General features: G+C 41.2%; 1 long non-coding RNA gene across 1 annotated transcript; it reads right to left on the reverse strand.

The window, feature by feature from the left end:
• Window positions 1-960: 960 nt before the first annotated feature.
• Window positions 961-4,590, reverse strand: LOC109370240. The gene is made up of 2 exons (XR_004158806.1): window positions 1,182-4,590; window positions 961-1,088 (listed from the first exon to the last, which is right to left on the reverse strand). It is a non-coding gene; the product is annotated as an uncharacterized LOC109370240 (long non-coding RNA).
• Window positions 4,591-22,147: the final 17,557 nt, after the last annotated feature.

Here is a 22,147-nt window from a genome sequence, read left to right on the forward strand (position 1 = left end):
AAAAAAAAAATCATCTTTACTATCACTAGTTAAAAGGATGTGGCTGCTTTGAAATCCTATTGTATTTCTTTGAGACTCAAACATCATTATTACAGATAAGAAACAAAGTTTATGGGCGCTGAAAATGAGTAAACAGCAGTCATGTGTTCTCTACACACCAGCAGTCTAATGAAAAATGGGCAAATGGCTAGTTATGTTTCTATACTTTCGAGGGCCTAGATTTATTAGAAAGGATTTGATTAGAATCTACACAGTTCTATTCATAAAGAGCTCTGTCCTGTTTCCAGTGGAATTTTTGTTCAATTTACCATTTCCACACAATTTATATAGAATGTTCTATTCTCTTGTAAACAGTTATTTTTACTTGATGCATTTTTTCTTTTCTTTGTTTCTGTGACTTCAATTACGTTTCTAAATTCAGTCAGCATCACTGGCCTTCTTACTCAGACACCAAGCAAAATCTATGAAAATGGCAGTTCCAGCTTGTAGTAGATAGAATGGGTCCAAGGTAATGACTACTGCAACACCAGTAAAACCAAAGCAAATACTCATAGGGCAAGCCTAGCCTTCAGAAATCCCATAGACTTGTAAGACTCGTGGCAGTAATTTGATAGAAAATTATATTCTGATTTCTAATTGTATTCTTCATGAGAAAGAACAGATGCAGCAAGCTTAAGAAAAAAAGGCATAGAAGTTATCTGTGGATAATGAGTATGGCATGATATGGCCAGAATTCATGTTGTTTCTCTATGACTGGAGAGATTTCAAGTCAAGAATATGAAAATCATGTCACATTCCAGCTCCACGCTGAAAAACAGCATTTACTGAGGGTACATAGTACATGGCCGGACTGAGGATGTAGGTCCGAATCCAGGGAAGGGACATAACTGGATGGACACACATGGGCTGCCCAATACATTCAAAAGCTGTTTCCCTAAGACAAACTCCTCAGAGACCTGACCTGATGAATGAGAGCCAGCTAAGACAGTCTGCAGGAAATGCTGTGCTGTGGCCGCAGCTACTGCCAGTCTTCCCTCCCCTTGGGATCTGAGGTTGGGCTGAAGATCCAGCTGAGAATGGAACCAGTCCTTTCTCAGAAAGATAAATAAGGAGAAAATAGTAAGGTTGCTCTTCTCTCAAGTATTCACTTGAGATAAGTAAATTACAGGTTCAGATCTCACCTCTTTGAGACTTGGTGTAGAACTACAGAGCCAATTCTCTGCTCATCCCAAAGCTGTGGAATCATTATTGGATTCTCTCAACGTAGTGAATAACAGCAACTCAGCAATTCTCTCAGTTCCTTTTAAAAAGTATATATATTTAACTCTACATAATACAGGCAATAATGACTTCACCCCTTGCCCTCACCAGGATAAAATGTTTTCCTATCTGGTGCATTCACTCTAGCCTTAACATTTGGTTCTTATACCTTGCTTCCTCTCAGTATCCTGCAGCATAAAATGCCATGCAGTGATTGGAAATTGATTAGGTCTGGAGTTCAGCACACACAATTCAGCTGTCAAGTTAATGTTATTAAATGGTTCTTCTAGTCCACCAGGAAGTATTAGAGGGTTGAAGGTTAAAGAGCTTTTACAGTTATCTAGTTTAATTGAACAAGCTAATACGTGTATCACTTAGACTTTTGTTGTCAGATTAAGTATTAGCATATGGTTTAACATCAAGGGCATACAGAGTGCCATGTGCAAGTCATACTTAATGTGTTAATAAATGTATAATAGCATATTGAATTCTCATATTCATAAAGGTGGTTGGATGGAAGGTGTCTACTTTGTTTAATACACTTTACAAAGCAGTTCTTAAACAATCAATACTTAACATGCCATAATTGCACTTTACATTTAAATTGAAAGGTTCTTAGGAGCAAACTGGAGTGATAGTAAAACTCTGGCTCTTGGCTAAAGAGGTGCATTAGTCAGGGTAACGCTGGGTGATGACTGTGAATGAGAATGGATATTTGACTCGCAGAGCAGCCGTGTGTTTGACAGCACCATTCAGTGAAGCTGCTGGCATTGGACCCACCATGCTTCTCACATTAAGGCTCCTGCCCATAGCTTCTTCCAAACCAGAAGGCAGCTACTCCTCCTGGGCTAATCCCAACCCTGCTGAAGTTATTTCACTTACTTTACTCACCTTCGGGTGGGTGTGAGCTCTAGGGTCAACTACAGGTAAGAGCTTCAACTCATTTCTTACTTTAATTGTGCATCACTGCTGCATTCATTGACTGCCTAACTCAGTCACAGAAGAAATCATAGGGACCCTTTTCATAGGTTTGCTTTGCATTGTGGTAAGATCAGGTTATACACAGCAAAGTATCTATTGACATTTCAAAAACATTACATTTTTTCAACGACAAAAAACTATGCTCATTCAAAACATGCAATTGTAGAGGAACAGTCAAGGTATAGTGCACAACATCACATGTAGGGTATTACTTAAGCCACTCACACAGCCATAGCTAGAACCTCTCTGACTGTAACATTTGCTGTTTTGATTTGTTGAAGAGTTAATCCAGTTAGGAACAGAAATAATGCCATATTGATTTGTGTAACTAACTGACCAGTGCATAGCTGAAATTATCAGTTCTGCAGTGAACGCATTAACTAGAACTTCAAAGTGTTAACAAATAAGAAAAAAAATGCCCAACCCTGGAAACTCAGTCAAACTGAAATTAGCTGTTGGATTTAGGAGAAAATCTGTGAATTTTTCTTCAGTTATTCATTCATCACCAGTAACAAGTTTTGTCACAACTCCAGTGATAAACGTGGTACGCTCACCATGAAATTTAAACAAGTCACAGGATACAGATGAGTCAGCTGCTGTTCAAAGAGACTCTCGTTCCTGTCAGACTAAAGCCAGCAACATTCACACAGTTTTTCTCATGTGAGAAATGCCAAGATACATTCAATTGAGCCATTGTGGGAAGCTCTCACAGCAATCAAATAAAAATATTCTCTTGTTAAGAAAGCGTAGGGAATATTATCAGGAGACATTTTAATTGGGAAGTTCTTCTTGGCCCCATCTCAGGTACGTGCAGGAAGGATGCACAGAGCGTGGTATGGACAAGCATCTATACAGAGAATAAATAAATACTGTAAATTGGGATGCTGACAGTTGGAAAGGTGTGATGGAAAGGGGATGCACAGAGACACCAGTAGTTGGAAGTGATGGGAGGAGGAGCTTGCCATCACTCGAGAGCTAGTGGCAGCCTCCCATACAGCCAGCTGACATAGGCTGGTGTGGGATGTGCCAGAGGAAGCACTCTTTCCACACAACTGCTTTCCCACACCTTTTTTTAAGCCACGGAAGTCTCTTTTAGTGGCTGCTGTGGAAGCCAAGGCCTAAGGGGAAAGAAAGGCCATCAGGAATTATGATACACAATGGATCAAGTGCAGTCTCCAGCTCAGGATCTCCCTAAAGCTCTGATGGCCAGAGCTGGAGAGGAGGGAGAGGATACAAGAAGTATACTCACACCATCACTGTGTTTCTCATTTATTTTCCCCAGTTGTCCATTACTTAGCATTTTTTAAAGCAAAATACTGAGCTAAAGGCTCTCTGTTCTGTCTGCTGTGACTGCCCTGTGGTGCTTACGATAGGCTTAAGAAGAAAATGTGTTTACTTGGAGATGTCCTACTACACTTCAGGATAGAGCAGCTTAGTGTTAGGCCTCGATCACTCAGACTTATATGAGAGTGACTTCACACATATGAGTAGTTCCATTAAATTCCTTTGGACTGCTCAAGTGCATAAAATTAGGCATGTGCGAAAGTGCTTCCAGGTGCAGGGACTTACAAGGCACTTACTGTGGCCCCAGTACAGAAAAGCACTTCAGCATGTGCTTAAGCTCCATCTGAAGATATTTGGTATATTTGGCCAAGTAGGCACGGCCTCATGGCCACAGTAAACCAGTGATTTACTAACATGTAGCATGCAAGCAATAAAATCACATTATTTGTTTAAAGTCTGATTAAATAAAACAATAGCACGGTACAATGCATGGCTTACACGTTGCAGGTGCTGGTTTATGAACTCAACTGACACAACAAGAAAAGAACAAAACTTCTAATACAGACATCTATTTCTAATCTTTCCTTACACTGGGCACATAATTGGGAAGAAATGTTTTGTGGGCATCAAGTTATCACAGTCATGACTTTATGCAGCTAAGGTTTTCCTTTCTAAAATCAATTCCAGATCAATAGGATTAGGTGAGACTGTCGCCCAAGTACTCTGATAAATAACAAGAAAAACTTTAAAACTTGCTGACTGCAGAATAGAGACACTTAAAACAGAATGTAGTGTTTAGCCCCAGGCCTTGGCAATGATTGAAACAAAATGTTTTTGAAACAAAGCAAATTGGCATTTTGCTGACTTTTAATGTACTTTCTTTCCAAGCAAGACACCTGGTCCAACTACACAAAACATCTATTCAGAATTATAGTCTGAGCTTTTGTTATGCAAAAGGTAAATGAGGGCAATGTGAACTCTGTGAGAGTCAGGTTTGGTGTTGGCTTTTCTTTTTCCCTAGGGCAATCTGTCAAGAAGATACTGGTCGCTGACAGGAAAACAAGAGTCTTTTGAGAATATGCTGGTTTCTATATATATATATATATATATATATATATTTATTTTTATTTTATTTATTTTTTTTTTTGAGGTAGGAGAAAAGGAAGGGAAGAGTCCAGTGGAAAAAGAAAGATACCAAGTGCAGTAAATTGCACTGGCTGAATTAACCACCACAAGAAACACTATCATATTTCAAGGCTGAGGTTTATAGAAATGATGCGTGTGTGGATGTGTGCATCCATGCAGAGCATGCAAGTATATAAGAATCGAGATGATGGCATATTGGGAGGGATTATATTGTTACATTTCCTTACATGTCTGTTGAATTTTTGTGAATTCAGACCATTCAAATCTGATGGATCATCAAATTTATTAACTGTAAAGACTGACCTAACTCAACAATAACTGAAACTACAATCTCATCTTTGACATTAAACTCATGGGAGGTTGTGAAGTGAATAAAATGCTTGCCTGCCCATTCAGGACACCACTTTCATCTAGAATTTCATTTTGAAGGGCACAATATGTCATATTTCACTATGAAATCTCAGTCATGCTGATCAGAAGGCCAAAGAGTTTGAGCCATCACTCTTCATATTCCTACAACTTTCAGGCAACAGTAAAGTAACTTGATGCCTTCTGTCAAATAAAGTAGGGTCTGTCAAATAAAGTGCCAACATTACAACAAAAACCCCCAGCCCTATATTTGGTCATCGCACTTCATACATCTAAAAAAATTGCACAAAAGGGTATCCACATCTTATTCATCCCTTATTTCAGGCTTTTTGGGGGTATGAGGGGAGGCAACAGTTGGATATACGCATCTACTATATTGCATTACAGCGGGTTGATCACTGCTGTAAGTGGAGTCTCTTTTTCTGCTCAAGCACAGAAACCTTCCACAGACCAAAAGCTAGAACAAATTTTCTTGGGAATGTTTCAACAGAAGGAATTTTGTCAGAATTTCTGAATCAAAACCTCTCAAGAAAGACTTGGCTTAGACAAGTCTCCCTCCTTGAGAAAGGTACTGAAAAAGTTAGTAGTACTTTAAAAGTCTCCCTTTGTACTTTCAAAGGAAAATTCTGGGTAGGGGGAGGGAAGTTCTCTTTAAAAGCCCTTTTCATTTTGTAATATAAATAAAGCAATGTTTTAAAAAGCTACAATCAAAATAAAAAAGTTTGAAAGTCACTAAATGAAACCTGTTTTGTTTTGTTGCTTTTAATTAAAAAAAAAAAAACTTGATATTTTAGCTATTTGTCCTGACTTCAATGGATGTATTTACCTGATTCATGATAGTAATATGCAAAATCTTCTAAATTTCCCATGGGACAGGAGAAAAAAAAACAACATACCAACCCAACTCTACAAAAAAATCACAGTAAGAAAAGACAGTCCTGACCTTATGTCTGGGCACAGGTATGGAGAGCACAAAGAATGTCAGTATCACTGTTGTGAATGCTTCAGTAAAATCAGATCTGCTCTGGAAAAAATGGATAGCAGATTCAGTACACTGCAAGATGACACGTCATGTGGCTTCTATGATTTTGATCCCTGTGATAAAGAAGGTCTTACTACAGTAGTAAACAAGAGGTAATATCACTATACTCTTCAAATAGTTATTAATAAAGGCATAAAGTCCAGTCTCCTTTCCTGGTGACTGCTTCTAATATTATTCCTTAATTATAATTGTGAGAGTGTTTCAAAGTTCTTCCATAAAAAAGCAGCTATGCTGCATTTCCAACAAGATGGAGAGAGGGGTGGGAGTAGGATGGGTAGTTTGAGCATCATATCAGGGTTCCCAGCTCCAGCCTGGCTGTCTCCAAAATATGCCATTTGAAAACCTGTCCCCAACATTAGTCCCACTAGCCCTCTCTTCTCAATGCTCCTCTAACTCCATTTCTGCCTCAGGGATTCCCAGACTTCCCAAGTTATCCTTCTACCTCACTGAATTACAGAGTCACAGCATTATCTGGCACTGGAAGGGACCTCTGAAGGTCCTTACTCAAGCTTGCCCAGGATTGTGTCTAGATGGCTTCTGAATAACTCCAAAGTTACCTCAAATCTTGTGCATTGAAATCCCCCGCCCTGCCATAGCAGAACCTCCAACCCTGTGCAGCTTCCCTACTTCAGGGCCACCCCAACTTCCGTTCCCACTCATGCCTCCACCTCACCCCGATATCCTCCCTCAGGGCCCAGCAACCTTCCCCTGTTCCCTGCTCTCAATCCTTCTCCCCCCAGCTCCCTTCGTCCACTTGTGTGAAGACCCACTTCCCTATCTCCAAGCTCTCCCCATCCCTGAAGTCTCTTCCAGCTGACCTCAAATGCAGCAGATGATTAAAATTAATATAATTAATCCCATTCTTCCTGTGCTAACCAAGACAAGTGCAGGCACTAATTCATGCTCCTACCTCCTTGATGTAATTCTTGCTCTTGGCCCCCTGCCCACATCTCCCCCACTGCAGGGTTCTCTTTTCAGCCCCTCTCCTTAACCCACAATCCTACCAGAGACCCTTGGGATGTTCCTGTCGGCCCAATCCCACAAGCCACAGGTTGCTGGCCACCCGCGCCTGCCTCAGCCAGCCAAACCGGCCTCCTCCATTCTTGTGGAGCCAGCTGCCTGGGATCCTGGCAATGATTTCCCAATCCAGACAGGAGCTGTAGCTAGAGCTCCACCTGCATTGAGCCTGCAGGGAAGAAAAAGCGGACATGTCTGGGAAAAAGGAGCTTTATGGTAATTCTGCAGCAGGCATCCAGACTTTTAGGATGGGAGCCTATTCTCCGAGGCTTGGAAAGGAGTGGGAAGCCCAACATCCACAGGCAAGGCAAGTGCAAACGTGCAGAGCAGAAAGTTAGGCTAGTCCCATTCTGCCTGGTCAGATCCAGATCTCACACCACATGGACGCTATCCAAAGCAACAAGTAACAGTGTAGTCTTTGCTCTGCCTCCTGGCCTGGGGCTGTCTGTTGCCATGCCTATAAGGGTGGCAGATCCCTCAGGGTGGGCATGGGAATGCAGCACTTCTCCAGAGCACACCAGTGAGAAGCAGATTGAGGTATGAGCTGTGAGACCTAGGACTGCATCTTCAGACCTCCCTTGGGAACTCCTTCCTCTCAGTTTTGGTAACATACAAGCCCCAGCACTTCACAGACATCAGATTCACAAGCTCTGACTTGGGCATCCCTGAAACTTGCCAAGAACAACACTGAGGACACGAGTACAAAAGACAAGTGAAAAATAACAAAATAAAGACCAAGAGCCAAATGCTCTGAATGCTAACAAACAAGTGAGAAATCTCACTTTCTTCATTCAAAGCAGAACTAATGGGTGAAATAGGGCCATTGTGAGTAAGCAAGGCCTAGTATGCAAGACACGCCAGTCATACAGGGTCCACCAGAAAGCCATGACAATGTTGGCCACCTCCTGTGGTATGTGGTAGCCACAGCCCCATCACGAGGGATGAGAATGGGCAAGGAGAGCCACGTCACATGCCAGAAGCACACTGCCTGCACACTTGGGGCAAACCATCTCAGAGCTGAGGGCTGGGTTTATTGTTTGGCAAAAATGAAGTTGATAATATCTGCCTCACAGGGGAGTTGTGAGGTTTATTAACGCTGCACCTAGTGCTTTGAGATCCACATAGTGAAAGTCCTTTATGACTATTTTATTGTTATTGTAGGGAGATCAAAGTAGCAGCTCTAATCTAATGCCATCCCTTTTATGTTTGTACCACCCACTTGCGTGCAGAAGTCAGCCTGGCTGCAGAGCGTCTCGTCTGCCTGCTTGCCTTCCAGGGTGACGAGCCATGTTTGTTGGGGAGGTTTTCCAGGGTAGCTGGCTGCTAGTCAGCCAGGGCTTGAACCTTGTTAAAAATGAGGGCAGACATCAAGTTGCATCATTGTTTAGCAAGGCTGGAATAAACCATTTAGCTCTGTATTTTCTCGAGTTACTTGGTATGTTGAAAAGATAGGTGTGGCTACCCAAAAATGTACAGTACAAAGGTAATGCTCTATTTGAAAGTATTTTTAATTCACTGGAGTTCAATCTTTGGTCCCTTTGCTATGCGTTGCTGGTACGGTAGATACAGATGTACATAGAGGCATACATATATGTTTCTAAGTCATGGAAGTCTGTAAGTCATAGAACAGGAGAGAGCAAATAGGCTTAAGGATTTTCCTCGCTCTTTTTGATGGAGTTAGTGTACTATTCTAGTCTAATCCCAAATAATTTTTTTGTTTTCCTGCAAGGGAAAGCTACTGCTAAGAAGCTCAATTTATTAAGAGTTTGGATTTATTTCTTCTTGGACATCAATTTCACAAAGTGCCTTAATGTGTGAACTGTACACAAAGAGTCTAAGATATCGAAGGGTGGCAGTGAGTGCTCTGTTGACAGGAGACAGTGTGTCCAATTATTACAGGGGGGAAAAAAAGAAAAAAAATTTCATATTCAAACCTGAATGAAAAGAAGGAGCTGTATAGAACAAGTCATGCTCCCATTCTAGGAAGAAGATCAAACCCCATGGCAGATATGTTTATTTTAATACTTCTATTATGTTATATATTACTCTAAATCTGTTCATTTGAAGTGAAGAACCAGAGGATACAGCTCCAGCAAACAACCTAATTCTCCACTTCTGCAGCAATTCACACCTGCCTAAATATGAGGTGTAGAGCTATCTGGCTAATGGAAATTTCTCTTTGGTGACTGAATTTGAAAAGTGATTTGAAAAGTCATAATAACAAGGATCTAAGAAAACAAGTTGTCTCACAATGGAAATGTCTTGATTGTTAGCAAACCCAAAAGTAGCATGTTTAATTTTAGATAAATCTCTAAGATTCTGCTGAGCCAAAACTAAGTGTTTGGGAGGGGAGAGTAATTTCTTTCAAGTTACTTACACTTTGTAGTAAGAAACAAAGGAGAACCAAACCATTAAAGCAACAACAACAAAAAATCTTATTAATTGAACATGTAATCAGGATAAAAACAGAAGTTTCTCTTCAGAAGTGTTGAAACAATGCACACTTTTGCTGTTTTTTAACCTCCTCTAAAACTGACCGCTGAATTCAGCTCAAATTTATGAAGCTTCAGACTGCTTAAGCTTGTGTTTTTGACTCATTTTTATTTGGCAGAGCATGTGCTTAAATGCTTTTTCTAAATAGAAAAGTCACATTATTTTCTATTGTAGAATTTATCACTTATGGACTTATTTATCAAAGCACCTAAACCCTACAGCATGAAAAAATGAAAATATTAATATTTTCATAAAATATTTTAAAAAAAGAGTCTAAGGAGTGCAGGCATGCCCTGGGAAAATACACAGGCGACAAAAATCCACATTTTCCATGGAAGAGTAACAGGTAGGATTTTTTTTTTTCCATCTGTTTGTACAGCTCTACCAAAGTCTGTGTGCGATCTTGACGTGTATGTACAGTAAATGCTCATACGGAATAGTACACACTACTGCCCTAATGTATATACAGCATTTATCAAGTAGTTGGTCAGAATAAGAATTATTTTAAGGCTGACTGTGGGATTACATCACAGAAACTTTTCCCCTTCAGAAGTGGGTGGTGGCACTGCTACATGATAAGTGAGAAAGTATCTTTTTTTGGTTCTTTCTGACATAAAGAGTCAAATAGATCTGTCAGTAGGCAGTGTCCTGGGACTATCTTATCCTTAAAAGGAACAGAAGTTCATTTTTGCTGTGGTTTAGCAATGGAGCTTGTGTATTTGTTTTTCGTATCATTTTTTTTTCCCAGGGTGGCCTTCCTATGCACTAAAAATGCCTCATCATGGTAAAACACAAAACAGAATCTTCCTTAAAAACCCACCCCTTCTCCTGGGGTGTTTGCCTCATCCAGTTCTTTGGAGATCAGGGTGACTCATGTAAACTGTATCAACATGGTTCATCTTTCTTTTTTCTTTTTTTTTTTTTCCTTACTTAATCGTCAGTGCTTGAACAGAGAGGAAAATGGTTGAAAAGCATTTCAGGGTGGCAGCAGGAGGTGAGGAACTTGTGAAAAGATGAATGCCAGCCCTACTACAAAGGATGTGAAAAGTCAATGGTATCTTCCCCACTAAGGCACTTGATCCTGCACCTACCTGCATCTATTTCTTGTGAAGAGCCCTGGGTAGCTTTTGTGAGAGTGTTATTAGCAGCATAGAGGCTTAGACCAGGCCCTTCTTGGGAAAAAAAAAAAAAAAAACAGAAACAAGGAGTCCAGCTCCTGGCTTCACACAGGATCACCCAAAAATCAGACAGTATGGCTGAGAGCATTGTACAGGCACTTCTTGATCTCTGGCAACTCAGTGCTGTGACCACTGCCTCTTCCAGTTCCTGACCATCCTCTAAGTGAAGAACTTTCTCCTGATGCTCAATGTGAACCTCCTCTGAACCCACCACATCTGTGCTCCTTTTCAGTGGAAATATATCTTTCCCCATAGGTAATCCTGCAAGCACAGAGCTGCACCAACAGCTGCACCCTTCTCCTTTCCTTCCAAAATGCAATTGTTATACATGAGCAGGGTCATGGAAGGTCCTGACACATTATTAAGATTTATGGAGTTTTTGTAGCTTTTGAATGCAATTTTAGAGAAAGAAAGGAAACAATCATTAATACATTAATTTAATGTACCCAGCAACATTGAAAGCTTGTCTCCATGTTTGGTAGAAATCATTCATATTTGATGGTTGGACTAGATCTTAGAGGTCTTCTCCAATCTTCATGGTTCTGTGGCCTCATCAAAGAGTGGGTGTGTGGGATCCCTTCCACTCACCTATTGGTGATAAAAGTCCCTGTGTGCCTTATGTTGGTTTCTGACCCCTCCAACCTGATAAATTCATCTCAGACTGTCCAAGCAAAACTCTGTGTTTGTGCTCATGTGTGTGTCCTTGCATCTATGTAAAAACTTACATTAAAGCAAAGATATTTTTCATTGGGCACAAGTACCTCTGGGAAAGCAAAACAAAATAAAAAAGCTTATTTGCTTTCTTTCAGTCAACAGGGCCAAACACATGTTCATTTCTGTTAGTTTAATGGATGAATGAAGTAGACCTAAATCACAAAATGGAAATGAGAGTTAGTGCTCGAGAAGACCTAAGAAAAATGCTGCCTACCATACTACCTGGGAAAGCAAAATAAAACTCATTCTTTTCAGTGTTGGGTTTATCACATTCTTTCTCAGACTAACAAAACTTCCCTTACAAGGTTTACAATTTCCACATTGTGAAACACAGCTTGCTCTGCCTCATCTGCACAAATCAGTCATTTTTAGATCAAGGTCTCATTTTTCAGGATCAAGTTGCAGTGAAGCAACATCAGAGCCCTACAAAGAGTCAGCCAAGACCTTTCCCAGCAAATTAGTCCTTGTAAGCTGTCAGCTAGACTTGGTACTTCTGCCTGAAGTATACATGTCAGGCATTCACAGTTTTACACATTTCTTCATGGAGCTTTTCTCTCCTTTCCCAGCCATCTCCAGCACAGGGCACGCATAAGGATCCACCACTGTCCAGCTTGCATCTGCCTCCTATCCAACCCACTTGGTGCCTCCTAGCTCTTTTACTGGAAAAGAACAGCCATCTGTTCTGTTGTGCTCTGTTTCATCTTTCTCTGCTATGCTGAAGGGTTCTGAACCAACCAGTCATTCTTTGCATAGAAGCCGTTTGACCATGCTTGATGAACCAGGCTGTCCTTCAGTGTGTCCTTACTTGACCCACGATGGTCTTTTTTGCAAGGAGCAGCAGGACTGCTCACAGCATTCTAGGCAAGCCCACACAGGGGTTTTATACAGGCTTGTAGTGACGGTGGTTTGGTGTGATTCTTCCTTTCTCTGGGCATGGAGCTGGTATTTCCACAGCACTATTGCCCTAGGACTCTGTTCCTGGACAGTTGCAAGTGACTCAGAGACCAAGCACTGAATATTTAAAGTTAGGAATTTATTTTTTTTTCTCCATGGTGTCATCACTTTACACTGTTGAAATTCATCTGCCATTCTTGTCTTCAGTTTAACTTCATTATGCAAAGTATGAGTGATTTGCTGTATGTGCAGAGCAGGAAGAGAAGGAGAAATGTTCAACAATGCTCACCATCACAATGCCTCAGAAATGAGCTGGTTGTCATGCATTCACATTAATTAATCCCTTCCATTGCCTGACATCAAATACAGAGACGTGTACTACTTTCAAAGCCAGAATTTAACAGAAACCTCACCAATGACCATTTGAGATCTGGGGAAGAGAAACAAATAATTAAAAGCAATTGATGCCATCCCAGCTCTTTGCCCGTGAGCAAAGCAAATTATGCACAGCACATCATCTGCTTTGAAAATATGTGCATGGGGGAAAAAAATGACTCTAGAATTCTCAGGCTTATTAGATAATTTGGTGGGGAAAAAAAAAAAAACAAAAGGAGAGCTGTAAGTAATAAAGGGACAGTCTCTTTAGCAGAGTCTGTTGTGATAGGACAAGGGGAAATGGTTTCAAACTAACAGAGGGGAGATTTAGATTGGATATACAGAAGAAGCTTTTAACAATAAGGGTAGTGAGATACTGGTGCAGGTTGCCCAGAGAGTTGGTGGATGCTCCATCCCTGGAGACACTCAAAGTCAGGCTGGATGGGGCTCTGAGCACCTGGTGGAGCTGGGGGTGTCCCAGCTCACTACAGGGGAGAATATCAGATGGCCTTCAAGGGAGAAAAAGAGTTTTTAATTTTAATTTCCAAGTATCTGTTTTTGCTAACAGTTATATTGAAACTGCCAACTTGAAAAAAAAAAATAAAAAAAAATGCCCAACACACTCAGAAAAGACATTATGGAATGAAAGACTAGAGGAATTGAAAGCAATTTCTGGTGCTCATGAGCAGAAATAGGCCAAAGTCATTGCTCACAAAGTATGTGCTTGTTGATGAATGGAGTAGCCAAGCTAGGGAAGATCCTTGACATTCTTCCTTGAAATGATTTTACACTGAAGGAGTAGAGATTTAGGTGAGATGTTAGAGGAAATTCTTTCCCCAGCAGGCGCTGACGTGCTGGCACAGCTGCCCAGAGAAGCTGTGGTGCCCCATCCCTGGAGGCGCTCAAGGCCAGGTTGGATGGGGCCCTGGGCAGCCTGAGCTGGTGGGGGGCAGCCCTGCCCTGCCCATGGCAGGGGTTAGAGCAGCGTGGGCTTTGAGTTTGTTTACCAACCCAAACCATTCTGTGATTCTATGAAACCAACAGCGTGGCCAGCTACACAGCAAAGCTTTTTTGTATATGGTGTTGAGCACCAGGCTCTGATAAACCAAGGTCAGCGTCATCCAGTTTTAACCGCCCTGAGTGCTTGCAAAGCCTATGTAAGGTCAAATAAAATTTACTGTAACTCAAATATTAAGTGTCTCCAAGTTGGCCGCCCACACAGGAAACTTCTTGGAGCAGGTGGTCACTGAGGCCTACTGGTTGCTCCGGCTCCACTCGCCCTGCTTGTGGCTGCTGACTCACCACCAAGCTACGAGCCCAAACAAAAGGCTCTCAGATCAACTTGGAAGCATGGAACCAGGGAAGACAAGGTGAAGGAAGCAGAGCACACAGTCCTCAGAGCTTGCAGTGGATGAGGAGCTAGTAAGAGGCAAAATGAAACAAGGTCCTGTAGTGCTGGCCTGTGCTCCTCCAACTTGAACCCAAAGGGAATATTGAGTGAGGCAGCAATGGCAGGCTGAGGAGGAGATGGGCACAGCAATGCCACACCTTCACTTATCTCACTGTTGCTCCGAGGCTTCCCTCTGCAGTGGGGACCATTGTGTTTTCTGTTTTCTTACCCAAATATGAGGTCTACCATCACCCTACTGGTCCCCTGAGGCACACAGTTAGCTTCAGTTTTTAGCCATCAATGGCATTAATTTGGTTTCTGTTTGCTATATTGTTAGGTCTCTACCCTCTTGCCATTTCTCTTGCCACTTTCTCAATAGCATTCATTTTATTACCTCCTATTTATTTGGCACATTAAATCCCCACGCCAACGGTGCTTTTGATTTCTGTTGAAAAAGGAAGAGTCACATTTCCTGAGTTTTCACTCAGAGAGCACAGAAGACATCGAAAGTGTGCATAATGTGTACTGGATCTGTTTAGATGACTCACCGTGGTTGCCAGCAGACATACCTGTAACAAACACACCCTGAAGTATTATAAATTAGTCTAGTTGTCTAACACACTTGCTGAGTACCTAATACTGCTGGTAAAAAATGTCCTGGCTTTGCTAGCGTGGGAGGATGTTGTAAGGTCTGATCTGAAGCCAGCTTAACACAGTGAGCTTCACATCTGGGTTTAGATGGTCACACACTACTCCAAAATAGTTTTCATTCAGCAATTGTCCTTGAGCTGCTGGGACACATGTTTTTGTGCCTCAGATGGGGCTTAAATACTTTGCAGTGTCAAGGTCTGTACAGTCAGTTGCTGATTCTAAGAGCCAGACTCTCCTTACCAGAATCCCCTGGGTTCATATCATAAATGCCTGCCAGGGCAGTAACACAGTTTAGAGGTGTAAAATCATATGCATTTTTACACCAGAATGATATGTTAGCTGAGATATAGCAGGAAGAAAAAATAACAACACGCAAATAAACAAAACATAACAAATGAACAAAAAAATAAAAAACCTTGAATCTATAGTAGGAGATTTTGGTGATATTACATTATTAGAAAGGATAGCTCCCTTTCTACCGTACAGTTACTGTGGCAGATCAGGACCACACAATAATTTATTAAATAAAAAAATATAGGAAGCCTAGTGCTAATCTATAGCAAAGCAGTGATACCCTGGAACACTTTCTACTGTATGTAATTGTGGATGGAAAAAAAAATAGGGGGCTTTCCTTTTTGGAAAAAGTACTATTTTTCCAAATGCTCATGTTTTGTGGTTCAGCTTCCATACAGCAATGTATTTTAAGTCACAAAGGTATAATGCATCACTGCAGAAATCTCTTCATGATTTATTCATACATCCTGCAACGCAACAGGAAACTTTCAAATGCTCTTTCCAAACTTCCCAATCACAAATTGCATTGCAGCCTGTAAAACAACCATCCATGTGTTGCTTTCCAAGAACATTTCACATGACACGTTGTCAAGCAGAAGGCTATTAGTTGGAAGCCTGAGTGCATCAAGAATTCAGTGGTCTTTTACATCTTGCTGGAAACTAGCTTGCTCAGGTTTTATTTTCACTGACTTCAAAACCATTCCTGTGCCTGTATGCTTTGCTACAAGCAGCTGGCAGAGATAGAAAATGGGGAACTGAAAGATTTCAGGAACACACATTTTAACCTACAGTTATATCACTTTTAAGGCATCTGTCAGATGTTGTTTACTTGCCCACGTTCCTTAAACCCAGTGTAAATAGCTCTGCTGCTCAGCAAAGTGGGATCGGCTATGGTTACACTTCAGTCACAACCAGCCAGAGTTTGAATTGTTTGAAGGCACTTTGAAGCAGCCAACTTGCTCAGCAGAAGAGTTTTGCCACAACCATGCCAGGCTTGCAGAGAAACTGCCTGATGCTTCTTGAGTGCACTTCATAGCCCCAACAAGCCACATGCTGCTGCAAGAGCCAGCCCTGCTCGGGTACCAAGCTGAATGCCTAAATTGCTCCTGAGCTTCTCTCCATCCGACTGTAGCAGCTGGGATAAGGCTCCTCTAGCCTAATTTGGCCCCCTAACAGGGAGATGTGTGGTTAACTCTCCCAGCTTTGGCAGCTCATCCACAGCCTCCGTCCAGAGGTATGCACAATCCAGGGAGCCCGGCTAATTAGCTAGGACAACGGCCCCTCTCTACACAGCTGAAGTTGGGTGAAATCAAACCTTTCCTTCATGACTTATGAGACTACAGGACCTAAGTGGTTCCAGAATTAAGACTTTTCAGTTCTTTCTATATCTTTATTTCACCACAGTACCCAAATTGGAAACACATTGCAGGGATTGTTTGGGGCATATGTTAGTGTCAGATCTGTGCTGTGAGTTTCTGAAATTTGGTATTCCCATGTTTGTAAGACAAGACAGCAGTTTCTGCATTAAGTTTTGGCTTTGATATTTTGATGCCGTCTCTGAAGCAGATGGGTATTCAGTTCCATATGTCATCCAGAGCTTTGTTTTGAAAACACCAGGGGAAAAAAAAAGAAGAACTTCAATCCGATTTTATCCTGCATCTCTGACCATCACTAAAACGCAGATATATAATAATTTTGTGGGTGAGTTTGAACTGGAGCAATGCATCTTCCAGGTATATCTGCAGCATAAATGAGTAAAGAAGTTCATCTGAAAATCTTTTATTGAAAAATAAATACTGTGAAATTCTAAATTTTTCCAGAGCATTTATATTGGGTTTGCCATATTGCTTATATCTAAGAGGAATTAAAAGGCTGCATGATTCTAATATATTCTTTTTGACATGACTTCATTATAACTGCCTTTCATTATAATTAAAAAATGTAAAACAAAAAGTTTTAAAAAGGATTTCAGATTGAAAAGGGTTTTCTGCTTCTGGGTTGCGTGAATGGAGTTCACAATCCAAAATATACAGTTTTAAGGAGGTGGTTGAATCACCATCCCTGGATGTGTTTAAAAACCATTTGGATGTGGTGCTCAGGGACATGATTTAGTGGAGGGTTGTTAGAGTTGGGGTAGTATGGTTAGGTTGTGGTTGGACTCAATGATCTTTAAGGTCTTTTCCAACCTGAGTGATTCTATGATTCTATTCTATGATTCTAATTTTTCAGACCAAAATCTCTCCAGTAAATTCTGGTGACATAAAACTTATTCTCTCTCCATTCAGTATTATTTGGGATTGTCACAGAAAGGAGACATCATTTGTTCCATCTTCTGCCAAAAATGTATCTATAGAGTCATATGTTCTGACTTCTGGTCCTCACAGTTCCTTCATTCATTTTTTGGCAACCATTTCTCTTTGACGCATGGCTGGGGCACCCAGCTGTGCATCCTGCCCCACTGCAGGAACAGCTGAGCTGCCAGTGAATCAGCAGCACAAACACCACAATGACAGAAAGATGGATTAAGACAAATCCTCAGCAAATTTGCCTTTCCTGCTCTGACAGCCGGAGCTGGCCCCTGAACCTCCCAGGCACACACACAGCAGGAGAAATGGACAGCTGAGTATGGATGCTCATCCAGTGCCTCTGGTCAAGCCTTGCCTTCTCGCTGCTTAGTTGTTAGCATCAGCTAACAGAGGTGTAATTATCTCTTTTTACAGAGTTGTACGAGGCTCAGCAATGCAATATTCAGATTTTAATATGAGCGAACAGAGCATGATTGTAACATAACTGGATCTGGAGGGCAGGAAGGCAGATTGATCACTCAGCCCAGTAATCACCCTGCTTAGCTCCGATCTCAACTGGGAACAGGTAGAGGCCTTTAACAGTTAGCTTTTAGCCATGACTGAAAAATGCATACATATTTATTTTAAACCAATACTTTTGGTGAGAAAACTGAGAGCTGAAAGTTTTGTTGTATTTTAGTTTGTAAAGACTAGTTAAGGATTTTTCACACATGCACACACAGCACACACATTTGTTTTAATCACTAATCCAGACAAACTGAAGATTATGTTGTTGCATTAAAGGCTAATGTGATGAAAAGATCAAGGCATTTAATGAAGTGCAAAATTCATCCTACTTATGAAAAGAAATGTTACTCTCTCCAGGGAAAACTCTGTACAGAAAATGTGGCTTTTTAATGAAAGTTATTTGTGTCTGTTTAATATTCTGGACCATGAGAAAAGATTTGTTGTTGTTGTTGTTGTCGTTGTTGTTTGGCATGTTAACAGCATGGAGTGCAGTACCACTTCATTTTTTCTAAAAACTTGAACTCTTTGGCAGACAGCCCCACGCTGGAGTGGATTATCTCTTTAGTTTAACTGGATAGTTCATTAGAAGACTTGATCATGTAATTGGAAAGGATAGTAGAAAAAATTTAAGAACTTCCTAGTTGCTGTACATTAGGCTCACCTCCTGTCAAGTTCTGGGAACCCAGACCAACCACAGCTTCTGAGACACTCACTTAATTACTTTCTTTCTCTGAGCGATTATTCCTGTCCCAACATCCTCTTCTCTGATGTTCAGAACTTCCAAACGAATACAGAGGGAGAATTAAAAAATCAAAATCTTGAATGGGGAAAGATCAACTTTGTGACACTTTTCAAGCTGCATAATAAAGACGAGCTAGCAAAGTGCAAGGAAGAGCAAAATCCCACCAATGAAGATGGCTATCCCTATGACTGCAAGAGTTGTGCAACCAAAGTCTACGAGGGAGCTTTTGGAGAAGGTTGCTTTATGGGGATCCCTCTTCCTGACACTCATACGCATCTTATACCATTTAGATGCTTACAGTTCCATACCACACTATATTTTACTTACAGACAAGCACCCCTATATTCCTCCCCCAATAAACTGCACAGAGCTAAATTTGGAATTCCTTGTCAGGGAGATTAGGACAAAAGAAATGCATTACAGATGAATGCTTTCAATAGTTTCCACAGATTCAGTCTAAAGCTAAAAATCACCTGTTTGATTTCCTAAAGTGGTTTTCCCTTACAGCTGAGATTTGCAACTGATGGTATCCTTATAGTGAGTGACAGTATGAAGCTATTTATTTCCAGCAGTAAGGAAATTATATATTATATTACTCACAAGAGGCACTGTGTGTTCTGTTCTTGGAAGTCCATAGTCATCTGTTAGTTTGAAAGGAAGTCAGAAGCTCTGAGTGCCGCTGGCCCACTCTTGAAGTCAGCACAAACTGGGGATTTACTTATAGTTATCGGAGTGTGATGACAGCTTGCTCTAAGGAAAACCTGAATTACAGGAGTCATGCAGCAGATGTGGAAAGCTTGGACAACCTCATCAGAATTGTCTGTAGAGGAAAGAATGCTACAGGAGACTGATGATTATTTTTAAGTTCTTAAACATTCCTAAACCTGAGATTTGTGGAAGCAAGGGAGGAATTTTCAAGAAGCCACTCTCACACTTTGGTATCTCAGAATAACTGAAGTTTTAGAAAATCATTGTCTAAAATTGACATGCTACTTTTGCAAGCCTCTAGACCAAATCAAGAAAATATAGGTAGGGTCACTGGCATGAGGTGGAAGTGAAGTGACAATCTCAAAAATATAGAAGTATGAATAAATAAAATGAGAAAGTAGACCTGAAGAATAGGCAAATGTAAGATGCAGCCTCCTGGCTGCCCCTGGATTCCGGCCATTCTCAGTTTGGACAGTCCCAATCTGGGCAGGACACCTATGCACACAGCAGACCCTGCATATGTCTGTCTCATCAGCTTGCCCAGACCCATGCATCCTTATAGTACTGATGATATCTCCTAGCAAGATAGAGACACTATCTGGATGCTTGTGCTGTTCTCACTCGCCTGTTCCATGCCTCAGGGAGGCAGTGGTAGGGCCAACAGTGCACATGCACACATGTGACATCTCTGACCTATCACAGCAACAGCAGAACCTGTGAAGGGAAGGAAACTAACAGGGGAAGAAACAAATAAAACAGCCGCAAAAAAGGCTACAAATGCTCAGTGGAAAAAAAAAAGAAGAAAAAAAAAAAGCTCCATTTTAGAGCTGAGCTCTGCCCTTCAAAACATGTAAGCTTGGAGAAATCAGTGCCAAGAAGGGTCATTCTGCAAAACCACACTGCCCTGATGCTCTGCAGGACTCTATACAGCCCCAGTGCTGCTGGGATAGAAACCTCTTGCTCAGGACTTTTCTGGCCCTGAGGTATTCTTTAATAAAACACTAGAGAAATGGTGGGCACTGAAGGAAAGGATGAAACCTCCCTAAAAGTTCCCACATAGGAAAATAGACTTGAACACCAACTAGCTTTGGTAACCAGCCTTGGTGATGACAACTCCAGCAATGCTGAGTAGGTCATGTCCCTGACCAATACCCAGCTTACTCAGTGCTGGGAATCCCACCGCCCTTCTGCACTCCCAGATCTCTTGGTATTGACTTGCTCTCACCATCCTCAGGGAGATCAGGACAATTCTGTAGATTTAGGTCTGCTAAGACTGATGTCACTGAGTGACTCAGATCCTGTAAGTCTCTAAGGACGGCAGGGAATCAAAACTTACTGAGAACTCTGAGGTGGCCTTGGTGGTTCTGGGCGGACTCTTTGCTAAGATATAAATAAACACATAGCACTCAGTAGATGTTGCCTACTGAGCAGTGTAAGCTCATTGTTTTATTTTAGATCAGAAGCTAAAGTTTTTATGTTGTTTGCTATGTATATTGCAGTCTGTATGAAAGGCACAAAAAGTGCAAGTAGTAATATATGTCCAGAGTCAAAGAGAAAGACAACATTGATTCATTACAACTGAGATGGCAGAACCATGGAAATACTATTCTATAATAAGATTATACTTATTGTAGAGTACCTTGCACATGGGGAACTACACAGAATAGTTACAGAACATGATTTCTGTCCAAAATATTTATTCTGGTAGATCTGGTTGATCTTTCCAAGGAGAGAGTGCTGTGACAGTTTCCCAAGGAGAGAGCCTTGTGACAAATATCTAAAGACAGAACATGTTTGATGCAGAAGGAAGGCATGGTTGGGTAGGAACAGATTTAGTGCAGTTCAGAAATAAATGTGTTGGTTTTTTTTAAATATAAAAATGGGAAAAATGCATTCAAAATGTTGAATTTTAGAACTTCGCAAAAGTTTTCCAGTCATTAGAAGAAACACAAGACTCTTAAAATGAGTGCAAAATACAAACATTCTCCAAAGCAAAGCTGCCTATTAGACAGTTATTATCACCATTAGCACATTAACTACTTGTGTTGAGTACTGAAGTGGATTGTTTTTATTCTTTGTACAAAATGGATATAAGAGATTGCAATATTTCTAGTATTTTATTAAAGGACAGGGGTCAAAGCTATAACATAACTGAGGAAATCCAAGTCACAAACATTAGTCAAACACAAAGTAATGCTTGACCAACCTGCTTGACCAACCTAGCGGCTTTTTATGATAGTGTCACTGCATTGGTGGACAAGAGAAGAGCCACTGTTATAAATCTGGACCTCAGTAAGGCCTTTGACACGGTACCTCACAGCATCCTTCTCTCCAAGTTGGAAAGATACAAATTTGATGGGCAGACTGTTCAATGGATGAAAAACAGGCTGCAGGATCAAGTCTAGAGAGTGGTGGTCAGTGACTCAGTGGCTGGATGGAGATCAGTGACAAGCAGTGTCCCCCAGGGGTGACAGGACAAGGGGAAATGGTTTCAAATGAAAAAAGGGGAGATTTAGATTGGATAGAAGGAAGTAGGCTTTTACAATAAGTGGTGAGACACTGGAACAGGGAACAGGGTGCCCATAGAGAGGGTTGATGCTTCATCCCTGATGACTTTAAACGTGAGACTGGATCAGGCCCTGGACAACCTGATCTAGTTGTGGATGTCCCTGTTCATTGCAGGGGAGTTGGACTAGATGGCCTTCAGAGGTACCTTCCAACTCAAAGGATTCTATGATTCTATGATTCTAATGGTGTTTTGGAAAGCACCTACCAAGGGAGGGCAGCAGCCCATGG

The sequence above is a fragment of the Meleagris gallopavo genome, chromosome 1 (genome assembly GCF_000146605.3).
Source record: "Meleagris gallopavo isolate NT-WF06-2002-E0010 breed Aviagen turkey brand Nicholas breeding stock chromosome 1, Turkey_5.1, whole genome shotgun sequence".
In the NCBI taxonomy this organism is placed as follows: domain Eukaryota; kingdom Metazoa; phylum Chordata; class Aves; order Galliformes; family Phasianidae; genus Meleagris; species Meleagris gallopavo.